Source organism: Protopterus annectens, chromosome 9.part0 (assembly GCF_019279795.1).
Source record: "Protopterus annectens isolate FY-2018-M chromosome 9.part0, PAN1.0, whole genome shotgun sequence".
NCBI lineage: Eukaryota > Metazoa > Chordata > Ceratodontiformes > Protopteridae > Protopterus > Protopterus annectens.
Genome location: NC_056743.1, coordinates 791,558,856 through 791,575,611, shown reverse-complemented (window position 1 = coordinate 791,575,611; position 16,756 = coordinate 791,558,856).

Genomic DNA, 16,756 nt, shown 5'->3' with positions numbered 1-16,756 from the left:
ACCCTTGATAAGTGTAAGCATGGGCCTGGAGATGAACCATTTACAGGTTACCTGTTTACATCAGAGACGTAGGTGCCAAACCAGGGATGAATTTCTGGTTTCTCATCCAGTTGTCCAAGTTGCACTTGAACTGGATTAGGGAGGAACTCTGCTTCACGTGGATAGGGAGCCTGTTCCATAGACGGGATGGTCTCTGGGATACATACCTATCTCTCAAGCAGGTCCTATTTATATCACAGGCAAGGTTTAAGTCTTTAGAATGGGTAATTCTGGTACTGCTTGTTTTGTGGATATGCAGGAGGTCCATCAGAGTGGGGTCTGGCAATGACTTGTATGCCAGGCATAGGTCTCCCCTCAAAAGCTTGTAGGAGACAGAATACAGGGATAGAGCCTTGAGGCAGTCTGCATAGTACATATAAGTTATGCCCTGTATTCTTTTAGTGAGGAACCTCTGTGGACATTCCAGTTGCATATGCCTGGTTAGGGTACATACCAAAGGGGGAATTGTACTCAATGATAGGTCTGATGAATATCGAATATCATGGAACAAAGACTTCCTTGGACTTGGATGACATACCTTTGTTTATAAGTTGAACAACACAGGATGATTTCCTCTCCACTATAGACAGGTGATGATCAAAGGCTAGATTACTATCTGTGTTTGTCCCCAAGTCCCTGACAACTGGGTCATCTCTAAGGGGTGTGTTGTCAATATGATAGTTAACAGGAATGGATGACTTCCCAAGGGATATTATTATACATTTCTTGGCATTTAGTTTTAGTTCATGACTCTAACATCAGTTGTTCGTCTGTGTCAGTCCCTCCTGGAGAACATTTGTGTCAGCGTGAGACCCATGACAGCTTTTAATTTGCAATCATCTGCAAATTTAGTCAGAATATCAACTATCTGTCGACATGGGTTTTAGCTGGGTGCTCCAATTGTTTTGCCACAGGAGGCAGGTTTGGCATAATGCATACATTTTTAACTTACAGGCACAAGGCACAAGGTTTGATTCTGATCACAGGTTATTGGCTAGGCTTAAAGTGGCCTTTTAAAGATAGTTATGCTAGTATTCAGTTATGAACTATGACCACCCCAAAGATCTCCCTCTGAATAATGTTCCTCCAAACCCCTATAGGTATACATACTGTATGAAAATGTCTGTGTCATATTAGGGGCTATCTGCTCAGGCTTAATTTGCTTGCTTTGTGTCCAGTAAGTGCCAGGATAAGCAATGGCTTCCCTGTGACCAAGAAGGTAATCATAGGATGAAAGAATAAATGAATAAATGAATGAATGTATTGACATGTGGTTGCAATATAGTAACAAGCATTAACATGTATAAAAATCAGGTCAATTTCTTTGCAGCCAATTCATGCACATTCCTTTATTCTACACATAGCTCCCAACTCTAAAAAAAAAAAAAAAAAAAATCACCTTCCATATGGCCTTTAAACCCCTCTTCCTGCCAGCAGTCAGCCATCCCCACAAACCTATCTGACTCATTGGTTCCTCAGAGGAATGGGAGCCATCATCATTCCCTGTAAGTCAATAAATCCCACAAAATCAACTTGTACAACTTCTTCCAAATAATACAATCTCCAGCCATACCAAATAAAGATGGTACCTTTGGTACAATCATTGACTGGATCCTAACAACTCACCCAAACCTTATCACCAAAGTCAGAACATTACCTGATCCTCTCAGCTATCACCTTCCAGCCTTCACTGACTGTCTCCCATTTCCACTGCATAAACACCACCACTACATCCAATCCCACAACCTCTCCTCTTTCAGCCCTCTAACTTTCTTCGAATGCTTAAAGCATACTGACTAGTCCCCTCTAAAAACCCTTCCTCTAGATGATGCCATTTCCTGCTTTAACCACTCATTCCTAACCCTTCTCAATCAGCAAGCTCCCCCTCAAACCAAACGCATCAAAACCAATCCATGCCCATGGTTATCAAAAGATACTAAACTAGCCTTGCACCAAAGGGACAAAAAATGGAAACAATATAAAAAACATAAAAACCCTAACACCCTCCTAGAGTATAAGCAACTACGAAACTCAGCAAAAAAACTAATAATTAAAGCCCACTACTCCAAACTCCAGTCCTTGCACTCAACAAATCGCAAAAATTCTGGGACACCATCTCATCCATGCTGCATCCTGGCAAAGAAAATACCTGCCCAGACCATAACCTCTCCAACCTTGAAACAACCAGCCAGTTCAACTCATTCTTCATAGACTGCATAGCTAAACTATCAGCCTCCTTCCCACCCCCCTCCTCCACCACCACCCCCTCCTGCCCGAACCACCACCCCAGTCATCAACCTTCCTCCACATCCTTCTGCCTCAAGCTCATCCCCACAAGCACTATAAAATGACCTCCTCAAACTAAAACCCTGTCACAATGCACCCGACAACCTTCCACCCACCTTCATCAAACAATCTGCAGACAGCATTGCCTATCCCGTCTCTATTCTTATAAATAGATCCATACAAGAATCATACGTCCCTTCTATCTGGTGCCATGCTCACATCATCCACCTCCACAAAGATGGCAAAAATACTGATACCACCAACTTAAGGCCTATTGCCATCCTTTCCCCTCTTTCTAAAATGCTAGAAAAAGCAATACAAGCACAACTAATGGTACACCTAACACTAAACAATCCCCTTTCCCCTACCCAACATGGCTTCTGCCCTGGTCACAGCACCATGACTGCCCTTCTTTCCTTTCTTGAAACCATAAACCTCGAACACAACTCAGGCAAGTTCATATCCACACTATTCCTAGGTCTGTCAAAGGCCTTTGACACCATCTCACACACCCTACTTATATCCCAACTCTCCACCCTACACCTCTCTCCCACAACCAATGCCTGGTTTTCCAGCTACTTGTCCAACCGCTAACAAGCTGTCCAATGGAAAACTTCAACCTCCCCCTTCCTTCCCATACCCACAGGTGTCCCACAAGGTTCTGTTCTTGGCCCTCTTCTCTTCAACCTATTCATTAACAACTTTCACCAATCCATCCCAGACTCATCTATCATCCAATATGCAGATGATTCAACAATCATCTGCTCAGCCTTCTCCCCCTCCAAGCTCCTAGCAAAAACCCAACTAGCCTTATCTGAAAGAGAAACCTGGATGCAGTCTAGCCATCTGGCACTAAATGCAAATAAAACCAAACTAATGTTTTTTTCCCCTACCAAAAACTCCATTGACAAATCCACATTCACCATACAGAGCCAAAACACCCTCCTTGAAATTGTTCCCAACACCAAACATCTTGGCATTATTAATGAAGAACTAAAACTTGACACCCAGATCCACTCCACAATGAAGAAAATCCACCAGAATTAGGTCTCCGCTACATGCACAACCACTTCCTAAGCCCCTCTACCAATCAAATTCTTGCATCCGCCTTCCTACTCCCCTCCCTTATGTATGGTGCCCCTCTTTTCACCAATCTCCATCTTGGCCTTTGGTCCAAACATGAATCCTGCTACCACAAGATCTCCAAATTTGCAACCAATTCAAAAAACACATCCCACCACTCCCACTCCCTCCTCACCTTCAACTGACTTATATTACCCAACTACCTCAGTTACCTACAACTCACCATTGCCCACAAGCTCATCTTTAAAACCTGGCAACTGCCCAGCTCTCGCTACTTCCTTAAAACCTTACATTCCCAACCGCTCACTCAGATCCAAAAATCAAAATCTCCTTCAGGTCCACAAAACTGCATGACTTCCTGGCCATCTACCGCTGTCCCACTCCTTAGCTAAACAGTGGAACTCTCTCCCCACACACCTATGCAACCTACCTAACCATACAATTTTCATATCTCAGCTACTCTCATCTTTCTACCAAATGGGAATGCCCTTGCCACACTCCAAGTTAACCCCCCACATTCCACCTTGCACTAACTCATCCAACTACCTCTACTATTACTTCATCCCACCCAAAACAATCCCTCCCCTACTAAAAACAAATTTTCTCTCTAATATCTATTGTACTATATTCTCCAATCTAAAATATACTATTACCCTCTCCATGCATAATATTTTCCTAACCTACTAATGGCTAGTAGCTATATGTTTTGAAATGTTAAACCTACAATTGAGTTTATAACAAAAATATAAACTTTATGTAAATGTTGAAATTTATGTATTGAATTATGTATTTTCATTTTTGCAACATTGTGACAAGCCAGTTGCAAATTTCATGGAGCTTATCTGTAAATGTTTATTTAGCTGTATGAACTATTTCCTTTAATAACATGTGAAATGTAACTTGCAATTATTGTGGAGCTTTTATCCCCGGGCCTCTACTAAAAATGGTTTCTTCTTGGCCCTGTGGACTTCCCCAGTCATCAAACTTAAATAAATAAATAAACAAATAAATAAACAAGCTGACCATTTGGCCATCATTTAGGCAGACATCAGTCTACCCCCCCGCCACCTTGGTATCTTACATCCCAGCTGTGATTTCAAGGAAAACTACTTCTTCCAATCTTTGAGGGGAGGAGCATGTCAGTTTCTTCACAACTACTCCCTGATCTATGTGGTTATGCCATGGCAACATATCCTCTGACCAATACTGCACAAGATGTAACATCCAGAGTTCCCAAATGGGCGTAGCCAAGCCAGCTCTCTCATCCAATGATGAGCAAAGCATGTGCCACACATTCCCATCCTCCCACCCCTCTGCCTCTAGCTCTCATGCTTACTGAATGAATACTGCTTGCCTGGATTGCACTCCATCTCTGCCACTGAAATGGGCCCCTTTGTTTTTTTTTTTAAATTTAATGCAGGGTTCATTTCAGAACAATTTTGAGTTTCATGTGTAATTCAGATAACTGTTGCAGGAGTCTACTTATGCCTGTCTGCTTACTAACCATCCAAGTATCTATTCCTCTAATCATTCTCAGAGCACAGAGATTCCCAAGCATCAACCTACATAAGTGGTGCCGGAAGAACCTGTCATGAAGGAGGAGAGACAAAGCAAAAATCCATAGTACTCAAAATAATATTGAAGTGTTTCTTCTCCTAAGATGGAAACTGTCAATTTCCTTCAGTCCTTTTTGTAGAAGGGTACTCTGTGAAATTGCCCTTTCCAAAGGGCTTAATCTAACCTTAGCAACAGGATTTGTTCCTGAATTATAGGGCACTATGCTGCTGATGCCCCTCTAAGATGGCACTACTACAGACTCCACGAATTATAAACTTATCAACCTTACAAGCCTGATCTACGAAGCTATAGAAGATATAATTTATAATCAATTATATCAAAATTCTCATCAGGGTAGACCAACATGGGAGATACTGCCTATTAAAATCTAACTAACCTCTTTTAAAGGGTCACACAGCATACTGACCATTGTCATGCTATTCACACACTGCATCCTTAACTGGCCAATGTGTTTTCCATACCCCATATGGGCATCACAAGTAGTCCAAAATCTTCAAATATAAGTCCTTATGTGGTAAGATGGACAGAAAACTTTCTAAAAGACAGACCTCACACAGTTCATGTGGCAGGTGCTTCGCAAGAAAGAACAACAGGAGGAGTCCACCAGGGCAATGTTTTTGGATCCCCTCCTTTTAGGCATTTTCTTTTCTGATCTCCAAACTGAGAACCAAGACTTCTGCTTAACTAAGTTTGCAGATGACTGCAAAATGGATGCCCCTCTGACACCTGTGTACTAGAGAAAGAATTTACACTACTTAATACTTGGTACACTGAAAATAGGTTCAAATTGTTTGACTAACTACCCCTTACCCTCTACATATAGTATAGGCAATATTCTAGTATTAAACAAAACTCTTGTATCTGGGTTATCAGTGCCTTCTTCTTTGATGATACTATAGCAATTGTAAATTGAAAAAACTTCCAGTTAGAAAAACAGCAAAGGGTATAGCACCCTGGTCTAAGGATGCTATTGTTCCCCTTATGTTCAAGCACTGATTAGACCATTTAGAGTACAATGTTCCCTTATGTTCAAGCACTGATTAGTCCATTTATAGAGTACAATGCTTCCTTCAGGTTGTACCTCACATGACATATAAAGCCAGTAGAGAAACTGCAGAAGTTCTTAACTGTATAACAAAATATGGTTGACTAAGCAGATGGTTGCCAGATGAGCGAAATCCACAAGATTAGGCAATCTCTGAGTTAGTATATATCATTAGTGGTGTGAGGAAGGGAGGGTTGGCCTAATGGTTAAGGTGTTTGCCTTACAAGCACAAGATGCAGGGTTTGAGTCTCACAAGAGATAATTAGCTAAGCTTAAAATGACTCGTAAGGGCAGTTAGCTTAGTACTAATCTATGAATCTAATCTATGAGAGTCAACCCCCTGCACAAAATGTTCCCTTAAAGTTTAATTTTAGCATGCGTCAAGCTTATTCGGCAGTCAATGTTGAGTGTTTTGACTATTTTCAGTACACACACAGACTAGATTATATCTATAGTTATATCTAGATAGGTATGTATATACACAGATATAGATACGGAGAGAGAGAGATAGAGGTGATATAGATACAGACACACATATAATTTTATACTTAGAAGTCAGTGTAGCAATTCTCTCCATGTTTTATGTCTGATTTTTCTGTTTTGCCATTTTGGTCATTAACAAACTCATGATTCAGAGCTTGTTTGTTTTACAAAACCAGGAATCTAGTAATGAATTATATAATGAACTGTATATTCTTGCAGGTCAAAATATGAACTCCTAAGAATACCCATCAATCAGAGTTATATAAATTACCTTCTGTTACTTGACCTAGCTAAGGCATTTTTATGAAGGAAGTAAAACTGATGGTACAGGAAAAAAAATGCATGAATATCACTGTACAGGACAATAATAATAAATACATGATAAAACCTAACAAAAACAGCAGAGGGAAATGACCTCCTCCCCTTTAACCTGTTAATGCTGGAGGTTAAAAAAATAGCAGTAAAAACTGCAGCTGTAGCAACAACACAGCTGCTGTTTTCTTGTTAACTTATTTCACTCTTGCTTTCTCAAGTTACAGAAACAAATTGAGTGAACATATTTATTTATAAGAATGTAGAATCTTGGAAAACACAGTCAAGGCACAAGATAAATAGCTTGGGGATGAAGCAGAAAGGGCAAATGCCTCAGGCCTTAAAATGGTAAACATGCATAGGTAAGGTACAGTAACAAAGGACTCAAAGTTTTTATAGTCACTTGGATTTATTTCACTTTTGATTTATACCCAGACTTTATTATTGCTGGATGCTACATTTCAATACCCTATTTTTGAAAACATTTCATCCAAATGAGTTTAGGAATCAGTGCTTGTCACTGTAATGCATAATATTAGAGCATTTCATTATTGAGCTGGAACTTGACCCTGTCATCTGCCTTATACTACTGTGTTGCCAGAATGTTTACCCCTGAGAATATGAGTACAGAGCAAACAAGTACAACTTTTGTTTCCTTTAAATATATTTCTCAGAAGACACTTTCTGGTATTACTATATACAGAAACTCCTTTATGTTGCTTTTTTAGTAGATTTTAATGTCAGCTTAAAGAGTTTAATCCTATTAAGATGAATGTTTTGCTGGTCTATGCTCCTCGTATGAGGCTACTGAAATAAGCACAGTAAAAAAGGCCACCATGGTAGAATCCCAACTTAAATAGATTGTATAACAAAAGGAAGAAAGTCATGGCAAAAATTTGTAAGTGTAATACCCAGCAAGGTAAAAAAAAATAAATAAATAAATAAAAACTCATCAATCCAAGCAATCAGCTTAGGGGGTTAATCAAGTCAACCAAAGCCAAATTTGAGGGGAAAAACAACCTCTCAAGCCAAGAAAAGCCACAAGGCATTCTTCAGCTATGTTGACAATATTGTAGCTAATACACAACAATGCATCAAACTAATCATAAATGGAACCACCTACAGCAAGCCAGAAGATATAGCAAATCTACTAGCGGACAAATTTAGCTCCAGTTTTACACCCCTCTCCCAAAGACACCCCTTAAGAAATACTTTTAACCATAACTCCCAGCTATTACTGGGGAACCGGTCCTCAAGGCACTCTCCAAGGCCTACACCACTCAAATCAATAGCCCCAATAATATCCCATGATGCTCCCTTAATCACATAAAACACAACCTATCAACATCATCAGAATTGCAATTTAACTGCATCCTCCATATGGGCTTCTTGCCAGGTGAATGGAAGACTGCAATTGTCATCTTTCTGCACAAAGGTGGGCCATTTACAGTCCCAGATAACTGCAGACCTGTAAGTCTGACAAGTCCAATATGCAAAGACATGGAAAGAATTATAATGGAAATGATAAACAATGACAATGGAAACCTTCAGACATTGGATCCAACGGAGTCTGGCTTTGTTAATGGCAGGTCGTGCATACTCAACCTGGTGGACTTCTTTGAGAAGGTCACGGCAAAAACTGTGCATATCCCCTACCTTGATCTGGTCAAACCATTTAACACAATACCAAAACTCTGGTTTTGCAGAGAAACTCACAAAACTGGAAATAAACCCCTATGTCACCCAATGAATAGCCAGTTGGCTTAAAGACGGGACCCAAGAAGTTACTGTAAGGGAGTCTAACTCCACAAAAGGACCCTTCACTTTTGGAGTCCCTCATGTCTCTGTGATCAGGCTGCTGCTTTTTGACATTTACGTCTTCAAAGTCAAGGCCAACTTTAGTAGAAAATTGCAAACTAGGTGCAGTCATAGAATCCCCCAAAGATGCAAATACCCTCTGATACAGACCAATTATTGATGCCCAAGCAATGGTCTGAAACTCAGTACCAAGAAATGCATAATAGTAATCTTTTTGGAGGAATGAATACTAGTCATGGAAACTACCACGTTAATAATATACCACTAGGAGTAATCCACATATTTATTATAAAACATCATTTTACACCAACATTTTTTAAAAAATAAATTTTTAAACAGAACAAATTTATAATTATTCTAAAATGCAATGTAAACGATATACAATGAAAAAGAACTGATTTAAAACAAGATAAATGTAAGTATAAAAATTAAAATTTAAGCAATTTAAATATTATGTGTTTACCCTCCCCAACCTTTTTGCCATAACCATAATCTTAATTAACCTAATACGTGTCCGATTGAAAGCAATTCACCAGACTTGGCTTTCAGACACATGGATGCCTATAAAAGGCATAGTGTCGAAACTAATAAAAATCTGTATATATTATAGAATCATTCCAAAAACATCCATAGTTACCAAACACTTTTCTATAGTAATAGGCAATAAAGGTACATCATAATCATGTTGAATATTTTCACAAAAGACCTTGGACTCTTTTACAGGTAATGAAAATGTGTTAGTCAGTCTCTAGTCCAGAACAAATTGAAACAAAAGCAAGTTTGTTGTTCCAGTGGACGATAGACTAAAGGAAGCTCATGAGAGCAGTCAATCCAGTGAGCACCTCCAAAGGAAGTCCTTCCATTGAGGATAACATGAATAATATTTTCTTCTTCAAAAACCATGTAAACATTGTTGAGGGTAGTCTATGTATGCATTAATGGCATGAGATTCTCCCAGTAAATTGAAATGCCACTTTTGCTGAGAATCAAGCAAAGAAGAATGTATAATTTTAGTTCTCAGAACTGTTTGCATGTCTCTGAATTCTTGCTGCAAGGTGCTACCTGAATGCTTTCCTAGTAGACAAGCAGGCCAGCATCTATTAGATATAGCTGGTAAAAGTCTACCCAAAAAGTGACAAATCATCAGAATGCAAATGTTTTAACAGGAAATAAAAATAAAGTGGGTAAAAACAAGTTTGGGTGTAATCATCGAATGCTTAAAAAAGTGAAATTATTGAATCCATGTAAGAGAAAGCTTATAATCTCGAAAGCTAAGAACAGTGATTTTTTTCCAAGAGGAAAAAGAAATCGCTGTTCCACAAAACAAAACAAAAAAATTTAAAATATTACATAAAGTATGGGATTTCACCCCCCCCCCCACACCCCCTACTTAAATATACCAACTCTGAGATTTCACTACAGTCACGAAAACGGCAAAGTAACAGAAGCGGCCAAGTGATTTAGTTCTCAGGGAAAGAATTTGCTTCTATGCTGTTTCGCTATTTTGCCTTTTCGTGCTTTAAATTAGATCAAGATGCATTTGAAAGAATGTGTCTTTGATCATTGAATAGGAAACCCTAACGAAAAAACTCCCTTTTCTGGGGGAGTGTAAATAATACCACATTTAACAGGGTTTAAAACTGTGCTTCCCAGAAAACCTAGAGACAGCTGTCAACAACTTGGAAAACCAAGATAATGGGCAAAAAATTAACTGGAAAAAAAAAACACAGCCCAAAGTGTTGTGGAAGGAACTGTTTTAAAAGATGTACTTTTTTGTGCAAGATAAAGAAAAAGCCCACCAGTAATGTAAATTTTGATAAGCTCTTGAAAAAATAGAATCAAAAGCATTAGTAATAAATGTGGGTGTACCAAAAGGGACCCCAGAATTGTGATACCTTGAGTAGAAAAAGAAATGCCTTGCAAAGACAAATCAGACAAAGAAGTAGCTGCAAAACTAACAGTCTTATCATAAGTAAGTGAAAAAAACAACAAAATCAAAAACTGTCAGCAAGATTTTTAACAAACTTGATAACATTTTAGGGGTCTCAGCAACAATAGTGATGTCATCTGCACATGACAAAGTAAGGAACAAGTATACCAGCACAAGAAAAGGAATATGGAGATAAAGACACCTGTGCACAGGCTTTGAACTGCTGGAACTGCTAATGTTAGTAAATAACTACTTAAGGGGCTCCTTTGTCTTATAATATTCAGCATACAAATCTTGTAACCCATCCAACCATTAATTATAGGAATGATTATTGTCGATGTGTTGATGAATATATTGTAAAAATATCTAAGAAATCTTGAACCAAAACCAAAAGCTTTTAGAATGTTAAATAAAGTTTGGTGACCGATAGTCAAAAGTTTTGACTAAATCACAGGAGAGTAAAACTGCATAAGGTGAATAGGAAATATAAGTAGTAAGAGATTTTAACAAAAGTAAATCAAGTCAAAGCTGACCAGAAATTCCATATATGCCAGGGTCTACTATGTAATGATTATGCAGACACAAGTGTAGTTGTAACATGTTGCAGAAAATTTTGTAAATCAAACATTAAATAAGGAAATGGATCAATTAGGTAACAAATAGTGGATAACTTTTTTCCATATGAATTTTAAAGCCACATGTAGCAACTATGGATGGGAAAAGCCATATTGTAACCATTTGTTAAAAAGAGCAATAATAATTAACAGCTGTATATGTGTTAACGAGTGGAAGAAACAATAAGAAAATCCATCTGTGCCAGGGACATGCATGATTATAATAACCTTTTGGACCTCATGTAAAGCAATGGGAGCATCTAATGCAGCTAGATAAGTAGGAGGAATTGGTGGAATGTGCCAAACAGTGTTTGCTTCAGGTTTACCTGCATAAAGTACAGATAAATTGTCATGAAGTACTTGAAGAATGCCATTCTTATCAGTAATATCTAAAGTTTAGTTTTCTAAAGCATTGATAAATATTTCCTTTCGTAACACTTTTTTCCATACATATGGCAAACTTGCTATCCCCTTCTTTTAAGAGATTGTGCTAAATTTCTTAGCATATTTCCAGTTCTAGTAGCATTGCACTCAGAGAGTGGAAGTGAATAAAGCTTTTTTCTATATTGTTGGCCAAATTAGAGCAAAAAACAGAATAAGCTTTTAAAGTAGTTTTTTTTTTTCAATTGCTTATGAAATTAAATTATTAACCAATGATAATGACTGTTGAGTTTAACTTAAAGTCCTGTCACCATGATGAATATGAAAAATATAGAGTAACCAATGATAAATGGTCTGACCACAATTCTTGAAACACCTTATTCCAAAGCAAGTGATTTCAACCAAGAAGCAATATAACATGTCATCTCATTAGCTTCACTGGTATAAGATGATCTTCCAAAAAACAAAAGATAATGCTTTGTGGTCAGTAAATGGCAGCAAGTAAGAATTATAAGCAGAACAAAATTAGTTGTGAAACAGTAGTTCTCTATTAACATGTGCGCAGATGCATGATAATATGTAAATTTGTCTACACCTCCTATTTGCAAAGCTGCAAGACTTAATTCTCTACAAATTGCAATATCTCATTCCCTGCAGGAGGGTCCTCTATTTAAATGGCAATTAAAATCCCCACAAAAGATAATGGGACATTCATTTAACAACAAAGGCTTTAGCAGTCGAAAAACAGACCATCTCTCAGCCACAGAAACAAAGGCATAAATAATAATTAAGCTCAAATATATTTCTATAAAAAGCATCAAATATTAAAGCTCTTCCAGGAAAAACATGAATGTCTCCAACTGTAATAAAGCATTTATGAAATAAAACAATTCCAGAGTGTTTAGCTGCCCCAATGGAGAATTGCAATCCATCCCCTGTAAGTGTTCCCACTGAAACTGAATCTCTTCTGAAAGAGTTCCAATGTCCAAAATGTCCTGCTGTAAAGTGGAAACCCATTTGTGTATTATTAATCTGCATGTTAATGATAACACCGCATTAATGTTGAAGAGGATTAAGGAAATGTCAGCCAAAATTTTCCTTACTTAAAAAACAGAAGGCTTATTTAAAGCAATGTGTGAATTTAGGTATTGTACCAAAAGGATTACGAGTTTTTAAGCACCCATATAATGTGTAACCAGGTAGTGATTTTTGTAAAGTACATTTAAATATTTTTAACCGATGTGGGTTAGATATAGTGAAAGCCATCATTAATGAAAATGAAAGGCTTAAGGAAGTAATTCACAAATATGTCGAGGAAGTGAATATTAACATTATGAATGATATGATTTTTACAATTGATACCAAAAAAGAAAAATACTTTAACATTAGAAAAATAGATGAAAAATGTGATGGTTTGATAAACAGGAAACTTAGAAAGGGATGTGCTAGAATATAAAGAGAACAGGAGTTACCCGAAGTCAAAAAATTTTAAAGAGAGAGAGGAAGTTGATTCTTATAAAATTAGTAGAGTAGATGAAAGGATCAACTTTCATGGAGAAAAAGGGAACTAGGAAATGGTAGGCGATATTAGAGTACCCCCCCTTCAGAAGTCAGAAAGGTTAAAAAACAAGACCCCTCCACAATACAGACGTTTTGACAACTCAAAGGGTGGGAGGGGGACAGATACCAAGCCATTTGGAAACAATTGTGTCGAGTTCAAACAGACCTATGCAAGTACAGAATGAGATAATTAATACTGATTTTAGGTACACCTGTAATAATTTAAATATTTATAATTTTAGTAATGTTGAATTGGCAGTGGAACATTTTAGTTTACTTTTTGAAAGGGTTGAAGTTCATTCCCCAGAAAAAAGGGGATCTAGCAACAACTATATTATATTTAAAGATGTTTATGAGAAAAATAAACTTAGTTTTGTGTTACCACAGCAACCAAGAGTGAATGAAGACACTTTACATAGGAAAAATACATTCAACCCTCCACTACATCCTCAATTAAAAAACTTTGAGGTTGTTATTGAGAAAGAAATCAGAAAATAACTTTTGAAAGTTAGATATAGACACAACTTAAATATCCAAGAAAGAATAATTTTGGAGGAATTAACAAGAAATAAGGACATTAGGGTTATGAAACACGATAAAAGTGGGAAATAGTTATAATGGATGCGATAATTCATGAGGGTAAAATGAATGACATTTTAAGCGATACAGATAAATACCTTAGGGTATCTAAGAATTAAATAAATATTTCATATAAAAATAGATATCGCTTTGAAAGATATGTTATTAGAGGGATTAACTGATCAGAACACCTACAACTACTTGAAGAATGATAAACCAAGAATTCCCTCCATCTTTGAAATCCCTAAGGTCCATAAAAATGAATTTGACCCACCACTAAGACCGATTGTTGCTGCAGAAGGGTCTAAGACAGCACCATTGGCCAAATATGTGGATGTCAAACTAAAAAAGGTATGGATGAATGAAAGGACATTTTAAGGAATGTAAAGCAAGTGTTTTACAATGATAAAATCATCTTAGTGACAATAGACGTAGTAGATTTGTTTACGAGTATTCCCCATCAAGAAGGCATGCAATTATTTGATGAGGTATTATTTAAAGAAGAAAGTTTAAAACATAATGAACTAACTTGCATCAATTTAATGGATTTAGTTTTGAAAAACAATTGCATATACTTTAGAGGGGAATTTTTTCAACAGGTACAGAGGGTAGCCATGGGTGTTGCCTGTGCCCCTACTTATTCCAATTAGTTTTTGGGGTATGGGAAGAGAAATATAGCCTTAATTCAGAATACACTGATTGCTGGGTACTTTTTAGAAGGTTCTTGGATGATGTATGTATTTTTTGGACAGCCTCTTTGGATAAGTTAAAGGAATGTATTTTGTTTTTGGGAAACACTACAAATTTTTTAAAATTTAGCTACAACTATTCTTATGAAGTATTACATTATTTAGACATAGTGATTTACAAAATGAGTGGAGGCTTTAGTTCCAAGATACATAAGAAAGATACTTTTTCTAAGTCCAACCTCCATTATGAAAGCGTACATCCATTTCACTACAAAACTAACATTATAAAAGGCCAATATATTTGAGCTAGTAGAATGACTTCCTCGGACGACACTTTTGAACAAGAGTTTATTTTCTTAGAGGGTTTATTTAAAGAAAGAGGATACCCCACAAGTTTGATTTATGAAGTTAGGAAAGAAGTTATAGATGGGAGAAAAGAGAGATGTAAGCCCACCTTAGGAGATGGTATTCCACGGGAGGGAATAGAAGGCAAAAGATTTAACAAGCAGGAAGTGTGTGGCCTTACAAATGTAGAAGCAGACTGTGTACCGTGCCATACATAATACATTTGCCTAAGGTGCTGCTGCCTGACACAGTTAACAGGCAGACAGATAATAACAGATGCAAACACCACACTATGATCTGATTTATTCCACAGAGATCTGTAGTGTCTGCATCTGCCACAGGAGATAGCAATGGATATTTGTGAATTAAGAAAGGATCCCCAATAATTTTACATTAGCATGTCAGACTGATGGCAATCAAATGACTATGCTCATGTGCACCCAAATAAGATCAGTCCAATATCAAGTGCCCTTGTTCAAGCATTCTCGTTCTATTTTTGTACACATACCAAACAAGAAATGAAGCACACACAGAGTATAATGCACTACTCTATGCATGTGCCACAGGAGCACTCTCACCATGACATCCGCAATGCAAATGTTATATGGCCATGAAATAAAAACATATGCCCATATGTGTTCATGCAACATATCAATTTATAACACCAGTGTGATGTAATGGTTGTTGTGGAACATGAGTACATTCACAATAAAAGTTTTCCTATCTTAGAATTGAACATCAAAGCTGTACAGCTCCTCTAACAATATGACTATGAATCACATACGCCAGAGTGGAACTGTCAACACAGGTGCTGAACTCCATTTATGTGATGTCATTACATCACATATAGATTATTTTCCCATAATGTCATCAAATCAAATGTATAGGGGAGGCCTCTGCCACTATATGGACACATTAGAAGGAAGGATGATGTAATTCCTGTAGAACAGTTAAGAACACAAATGCTTACAGTCGCATAATGCTGGTTTTGAATACTTGAATAAGTCTTGAGAAAATATGGGTACAGTGAACATGCCACGATACAAGTGCATCTACAATTGTGATATGTTTTGGTGTGTGAAAGCATTCCCATCATGTTAATGAAACAAGGAATGGATGTCCTGTAATTACTTTGAAATAATATTACCGTATGTCAGACATTGGCTGATGCTAGATATACACAAACACACTTGTGGCAAACTGTTGTCAATGTGATGGTAGAATGACAATTATGTACAGTGTGGATATAGTCCTCTATCAGAAGACATGCCTCAGTAAGGCAACATGCATTATAGTATCTCATGTCCTTAGTCTTGAGGTGGTGTCTTACTAAAACTGTTATGAAAGTGAAATCTAAGCAAATGACAGCATCAGTCTTCAATACAATGTTTCATAATGGCAATTAGAATAAACTCTTTAAGAGGACATATCTACACCTTAACAAAGCACTTGTGGGTGACAGCACTGTTAACATGTATAATTAGTGTAAGCAGCAATGTCAGGATTTGAAGTAAATACCTAACAGCACAAGCTTCCGGAGGCTTGCTGGAATACAAGCACCACTCAAGATTTCTTTTACAACTGGCACATTTCAAAGAATAACATCAGCATTGTGTATTACATCACTGTTTCTACTAAAAAGTGGTTGGACACCACAAGTGCACTGTGTAGCTATACATCATGTATGTTGTTGATGTGTGTTCTGCACAGTAACACACACACAGCCAGTTGTATATTCAGCCTCCCTACCAATGTATATTGCAGGTAGATTATATGCAATCACCACAGGAGAATGTGAGCCAGACTGCTTGTTTGAAGGAAAGACATCAGTTGTGTCTGGCAAAGGAGATGCATCTGTGGTAAGATGACATCCAAATAGGTTTTCAATGTTAGCACTTAAAATGCAAGTAATGCGATCCTGCATCCATTTACATTCACACACACTAATACTCATGAGGTTCTCACTGCTGTATATGAATTCCCTATCTACTCAGGCAATCAACATACAAAAAAG